This window comes from Hibiscus syriacus, unplaced genomic scaffold (assembly GCF_006381635.1).
Source record: "Hibiscus syriacus cultivar Baekdansim isolate YM2019G1 unplaced genomic scaffold, ASM638163v2 tig00111000_pilon, whole genome shotgun sequence".
In the NCBI taxonomy this organism is placed as follows: domain Eukaryota; kingdom Viridiplantae; phylum Streptophyta; class Magnoliopsida; order Malvales; family Malvaceae; genus Hibiscus; species Hibiscus syriacus.
This window is the reverse complement of record NW_024062947.1, coordinates 93,719-100,283: the sequence shown is the minus strand read 5'-3', so window position 1 is coordinate 100,283 and position 6,565 is coordinate 93,719. Positions and strand designations below refer to the sequence as shown.

The following is a 6,565-nucleotide window of genomic DNA, read 5'->3' as shown; positions in this document are numbered from 1 at the left end:
TTTCATAGGGGTTTAATATTGTGAATGATCCTTTCAACTTAATATGTTCAATTTGTAAATGTCAGCATTTGAACGTCTTCGCATTGTTATGATTAACAGCAATTTGCTTGAAAACCCTGTGCCAATCAGGCTTAGCGAAGTGGGATTTCACTCGTACCGGAAACTACGTCGGCTCCGTTTTTAGCGTAATTGAGAGACTGAAGCATGGTGGTTAAAGCTGAACGAGCGTCGCCTCCTTCGTAAACACTGGTGCAGTAATTGTGGAGTTCTATAACATGGTTATGGTCCATTTCAGCTACTTCATTCATTTTTCCTTTGAACCAATCAAAGGATCCTTGTTCCCTTGTCACCCAATAAAAGTATGCCCTTCTTGTCTTGAAGTTTTCTAGCCTCCTTTTGGAATTTGAGGAGCTGCTTTTACTAATGGCTGCCCCCTTCCCATTCTCTAAACCGCTCATCTCTTCTCCTTCTTCCTTGGTCTTCATGTTGTTTACTATGTCCTTGACAATGCTGATCATCGGGGTTGCTCCGATCCCCAGTCCGACTAGCAAAGCCACTTCATATTTCTTGTAGTCTTGTGCCGGCGCTCCACTGTCCATCGATTAGAACTCTTGAGAAACTATAGGAATCACCAATTAGATCAAAGAATATCATGTTGTTAGCACATCGTCATTCATGTGAAATGAAAGTGAAAAAAATAGGTTAAAATACATAAATGGTCCATCGGCTATAGTATATTACTCGGTTGAGTCGCTCAATTATTAGAAGTTACAAAATGGTCACCCTTCACCCGACTATCCTATGTTCCAAACTCGTCCTTTTTCGTTGAACTATTAACGATCATCTGAGCTGAACATTAACTTGCTGATTGAGATATGATAAAGTTTAATCCTAAAAACCCTGGTGATTGGACTCGACTTGATCGAATACTCACCCCTAGGCATCTAGATGCATTGTTACTCGGACTCAAATAGTCTTGGATACGGGAATGATCAGATTTTTTCGAGGTTTTCACGTATTTGGAGGAGCTTTGGAGGTTATATATCCCCTTATCCATGTGCTGGACACGGATACTTCAAAAGAAAGGAAGATTCCAAGCTACACAGGATATAAAGATTGATACCTTCCAAAGTTATGTTTTTGTTGCTTCAAAAAGTAAAAAAGGAAAGAGATGATTAAGTTAGTCATGAGTTTGACTCTGGGTTGGCAGATCCTTGCAAGTAGTCGGCTCTAAGGAGGCCACTTTTCCCATTAGTAGGTTGTAGACACACCTGGAAGAACAAGTTAAACATAAATCTTAGCAGCCTTAAACAACATTTCCAACACTAAAACTCGGGTTTAGCTTAATTGGTCCGTGCTGCACGTCAGAGATTATGATGGAGGGGTGACTTACCTCTGAAAATACAGTCCTCAGTTGTCGAGTCCAGTCACCGAGAGTCCTTATATGAACACTAAGATATTCGTCACCAGGGGCCGAAGTAATCAAAAATGGATGCCTGTTCCCATGTAACCAAATCATTGCCATGTTAAAACAAAGTTAGCAGGAAAAACAAATTGCAGGCTATGTCTGAACCATATAATGAAGGCAAAGGCTTACCATTCGAAAGGAGACACCGCGGCGCAATTGACGAACATGTATTGTCTGCTCTTGTATCGAAATCCATGAGGCTTCGACATGTGAAGTGCTAGTACATTTCCAGGATTAACAGCAACCTGAAGTTTTCAATGGCAGAAATTAGAAACCCTGATGAACTTTATGATACATTGCATTTGGATTGTGTTCAGTGTGACATAGTGCTTACCTGCTGTATTGTAACAGCCTTGGTGCTTGATCTAAGCAGCCTTGTCAATCTTTCACATAAATAAAGGAGAACTGGAACAGCCAAGTACATCCAAGTCTGCCATGTCCAAAACAAATTAATTCAAAAAGAAATGGTTTTTACAGTAAGACGAGTTTGTGGCCGTTGCTTACCTTTTTCTTGATAGTTTTCTCGGTCAGGAAGAGCTTAATTCCATGGACAACGAGAAGTGTGTAAACAATGACAAATAGATGGTGAGAATACCAGAAGGCATTGAAGCCAGTGAGCTTCTTAAGTGGCACAGGAAGGTTCATCTTACCGCGCCTGAACCATGGAGTGGCTAGTGTGAAAGCTATGGCCATTAACACAACCATTACAATCCCAGTTACTCCTTCTACGTGCCTAACAAAATGCCAATAACTCTGGGTTGTTTTCCAAAATATTTTATCATTGGTTTATATTCATCAGGTGTGGCACTAAGCAGCAGAGGGAAATCGCATGCCAAATGAGCAATTCCATGTATGCCGACCCCAATCGAAATCGCAACTGCAATCACCTGTAATATAAGCAATTGATTCATCTGGTAATTCCATCATGCATGCAATAAACCCTATGTTAAATGTCTGTGTTATTATCTTGTGGAAGTTAATATTGTCGTCAAAGGGAATTACAACGCCAAGTTTCGTCTTGTTCCTTAACCAGGTGATGGTGTTACGACAGACTGGTAGCAGAACCAGAGCCATATTCAATTTAAGTGTCTCGGCTGCACCTTTGGCAAAGCAAACACAATTCCCCAACACATCAAATACGTCTTTTCGTCTTCGATATTCGACATACTTGTAAGCAAATAGGCCGCACATAGCGCCGATCCATAGAGCCATCACCCAAACTCTTAGCCAGTTATCTACCAAGAAATACTTGGTGTCCCTATAGAATCTCCTCACCGGGTTATGGTCATGTGTAGGCTTATGCTTCTGGCTTATCATAAGGCTCAGGTTTTGGCTTTCTCCTCTTTCGGATTGATTCGGTGCTTGTAGGAGAAGCATTTCCAGGTTGTTCATCTGGTTTGAAGTTCAAGAACTTGGGTCATGGAATTGATGTCAAAAGATTAAAAGAAGCAAAACCTACAATAATAGTAAAGCTATTCGAATTTTACCATAATGTATCCTAGATTATCAGGGTCTAATTCTTCCATAATCAAAGCAGCATATTCCTCAGCTTGTTTCTGGATATTTGAGAGTTTGTTTGCAGAGGCACTGAGGCTGATAATCTGCAAAAGGAAATCAACATTTAGATGTAATTACTCTAAGGAACATATTATATAGTCGACTTCTTGGTTATATATGTATCGATAGTTTCATCATTCTGACAACATTTTGCTTGAAGTACTGGAAAAAACATAGATAAAATGCACATACACTCGCCGAACACATACCTATGTCCCAAACTCACATCTAAGTCCATGTAACATAGACTGCAATCACTCCAAGGAACATATCATATAATCAACTTCTTGGTTATATGCATCCATAGTTTCATTACACATGATTCTGACTACATTTTGCTTGAAGTATTGGGAAAAAAACATAGATAAAAGAAATATACACTCGTCGAACACATACCTATATCCAACACTCGCATCTAAGTCCATGTAACATAGACTGCAATCACTCCAAGGAACATATTAGATAGTCAACTTCTTGGTTATATGTATCCATAGTTTCATTACACATAATTCTGACTACATTTTTTGCTTGAAGTATTGGAAAAAAACAGAGATAAAAGAAATATACACTTGTCGAGCACATACCTATATCCGGAACTCACATCTAAATCCAAATAACATAAGAAACTTGAACATCGAACACAAACCTATATCGGACACTCACACCTAAGTCCATGTAACATAGACTGCAATCACTCTATGGAACATATCATATAGTCAACTTCTTGGTTTAAGTATCAATATCTGATTCTATCAAGGACCCAGAGACACGGATGGACCGAGGAGGTTGGGGGACAACTGCCTCGGTGGAATTTCTAAATGTTCGTATAGTTTAGTTATTTTCTTTGTATTTTCTTTTGATAATCAAATTTCGTCCTCTTACATAAAATTTTGTAACCGTCCCTACCTAAAGACATATCTGACTCCTACAACTAAGACTAACTAACATGAGCTGCAATTAGCATGCCATGGCATTACCTCTTTGACTTCTTCCATCTGCATCTTTATCAATCCTGGCATTCGAGGTAATCGGGTCAAATTTTCAAGTTCGGATCGAAATAAGCTCAAAGGAATTTACATGCAAAGAAAATTTGAAGCCTGGCATCGAAGCTTTGATTCGAGATCTGATCCCAGAACTCTTTGAGGCGAGCCTTATCAATGGAATCGCCATGAAAGTTTCGGTTTCGAGCAAGTGCATCAAACAACAGCCCTGCAAATTCCTTAGACTCCATTCCTGCCATTAAACACATCGATTCTCAAAAATGTCTCAACTGAAATGAAAATTCACATATTCATTGCTCTCTCAAAAAAACGTACCTATGCATTCTCCAAAACTTTCACGAGGCAAAGATCTTTGTTCGAATCGGTAATCTCATTGAACCGCTTTTCAACAGCTGCCCATCCATGTTCGCCATCAGTCTTGCTAATGAACTTGAGCCCTTTCAAAGCATGAGCCTCCCCTGCCTTAGCCCTGTCGAACCGGCCCGGCTTTTTAGAGAACGACGTTAAGCGCTTCAACTCGTGACTCACTTGCCTATTCTTGGCCGAAGCATTCCTCGCCATCAATGTTCCCAATGTGGTCCTCTTATCGAGACCTTTGGCAATCAAACTTAGCTCCGGGTCTTCTTCCAAATCGCCTCCGTTTGCGGCCTTTAAACTGTGAACCGCCATCGAGTCATCGGAAACATCGAGGGTAAGCTCAACGTAACCGTCGTCTTTGGATGAGCTCGGTTCCGGGACGTTGAACCGGGCACTTTTCCTGGGTACCCTCTTGTTCAAAGGCCCACTCAATGGACCGCTATGGGGAACTTTATCAGTCACTGAATCCTCTGAACTTATCGTCTTCAGCTCGTTTTTTGAATCCCAGTACACAAATGGTAATTCCTTATCACTTAACAACGCCGACAGATTGAAAAGCAGAAGAAGATAAAGCTTGGTTTTTCTCTGCAAATTTGAAGACTGGATCTATGGGGTCATTATCATTCAACCATGGAGTATGGAGTATACTTAATATTATCAAGGCAGCTGATTTAGAGTTTCCCTTTCCAGCTTCTGTTTCACGTGCGTCATATTGTTTTTTTTACCAAGATTACTGGGATATTAGGTGTTGACTATTAGTATGCTTTAATACAAAGTAAGGGTTTAAATTATACCTCAAAATATAATTAGGTGCATAACATTTTCAATGTTATATTTTTATGTATTTAGATCGTAATGACGATTAAATATTATCGTTATTTGGCACATGTTATGTATATAGAATTTTAAAACTTATTTTATTTTAACAAATTAATATTATAATTAAAAAGTTAAAACCCCCTCAAATTTCATATTTTTCGTGGTTGGTCGATCACCGTCAGTCCATGATCGTCATCTTTGACACCATCAAAACCGTTTCGCTGTTGCGACCAAAATCCATTCCCCTAGCCACAGTAAAACTGCGTTGATCGTCGTTAAAAAAACCGCAAATGGTCACCGAATTTTTAGGTTTTTGTTTATGATTTCATACGATTTCGATGGTCATAGTCGTTCGTATGGTATACAACTGTCACCTTTGTGTTCCTCGTGCTTAGAACAAAACTTGAACGATGATGATCATTCATCGTCGGAGGTGGGGTGACAGAAGGGAGAGGGACGACGATAGGAAGGGGTTTGATTTTTTTTTAATTTTATTTTTAAAAAAATAATATTTTATTACTAAAAAAATTTAAAAATATAACGGTAAACATCTAAAAGTGTAACGGAAAAACGTTAAACACTTATCTTTAACAAAGAATTCTTTAGGCACCGAATCGTATTTCAATGTATATTTTAGACACTTATTTTTATATTAAGCCTTGGTTAATTAATATTTTTATCAAACAAGATTATTTTGAATAAGAATTTAAAATATTAAATACTACATCACTTAAAAATATAAGAGATAAAATAATAATTTATGCATAGATTAAAAATTAATTTTGCCATTTTTTTGGGATGGGTGAAATAATGCCTTTAAAAAAATATTACCAAAGCAATCCACCACCAATATTATTTCTCGGGCTAGGCCTTAGAATACTCTAAGAGTGCATAGAGTCTTCACTTAAAGATTCTAAAATTACTATACATTTTTAGTTTTGGCAAAATTAAAAACACATGGATTACTGTGAGCACCATTTTTTTCATTTTACAATCAAACCTAAACCCTTTCAACCCAAACCCAAATAAAACCCTAAAACCTGACCAAGCTCAAACTCAACCAAACACCAAATCCCTACCACTATCAGAAACACAGTCAGCAAGCAACACCAAATCAGCAGGCAAAATCCTTTTTTGTAATGATTTCGTATTTAAAAAAATAAAGCAAAAAAGATGTAAAATCAGGGCTTATTTAAACCCCGAGCAAATCTATAAACGGGGGTTGGATCCCTTTGATTTCGCAAAGCAATAAAATCAGAGAAAATCTTAAGGTATTTTTATATTTACCTACCCTCATTTTCGAATAAGAAAATATAGCAAAAAAATAAACAAAACTACTTGCATGTAAGAGTAAGTTAGAGCC

At 38.1% G+C, this 6,565-nt stretch overlaps 1 pseudogene; it reads right to left on the bottom strand.

The window, feature by feature from the left end:
- Positions 1–61: 61 nt before the first annotated feature.
- LOC120149287 lies at positions 62–5,627 on the bottom strand (annotated as a pseudogene).
- Between the last annotated feature and the right edge of the window lie 938 nt (positions 5,628–6,565).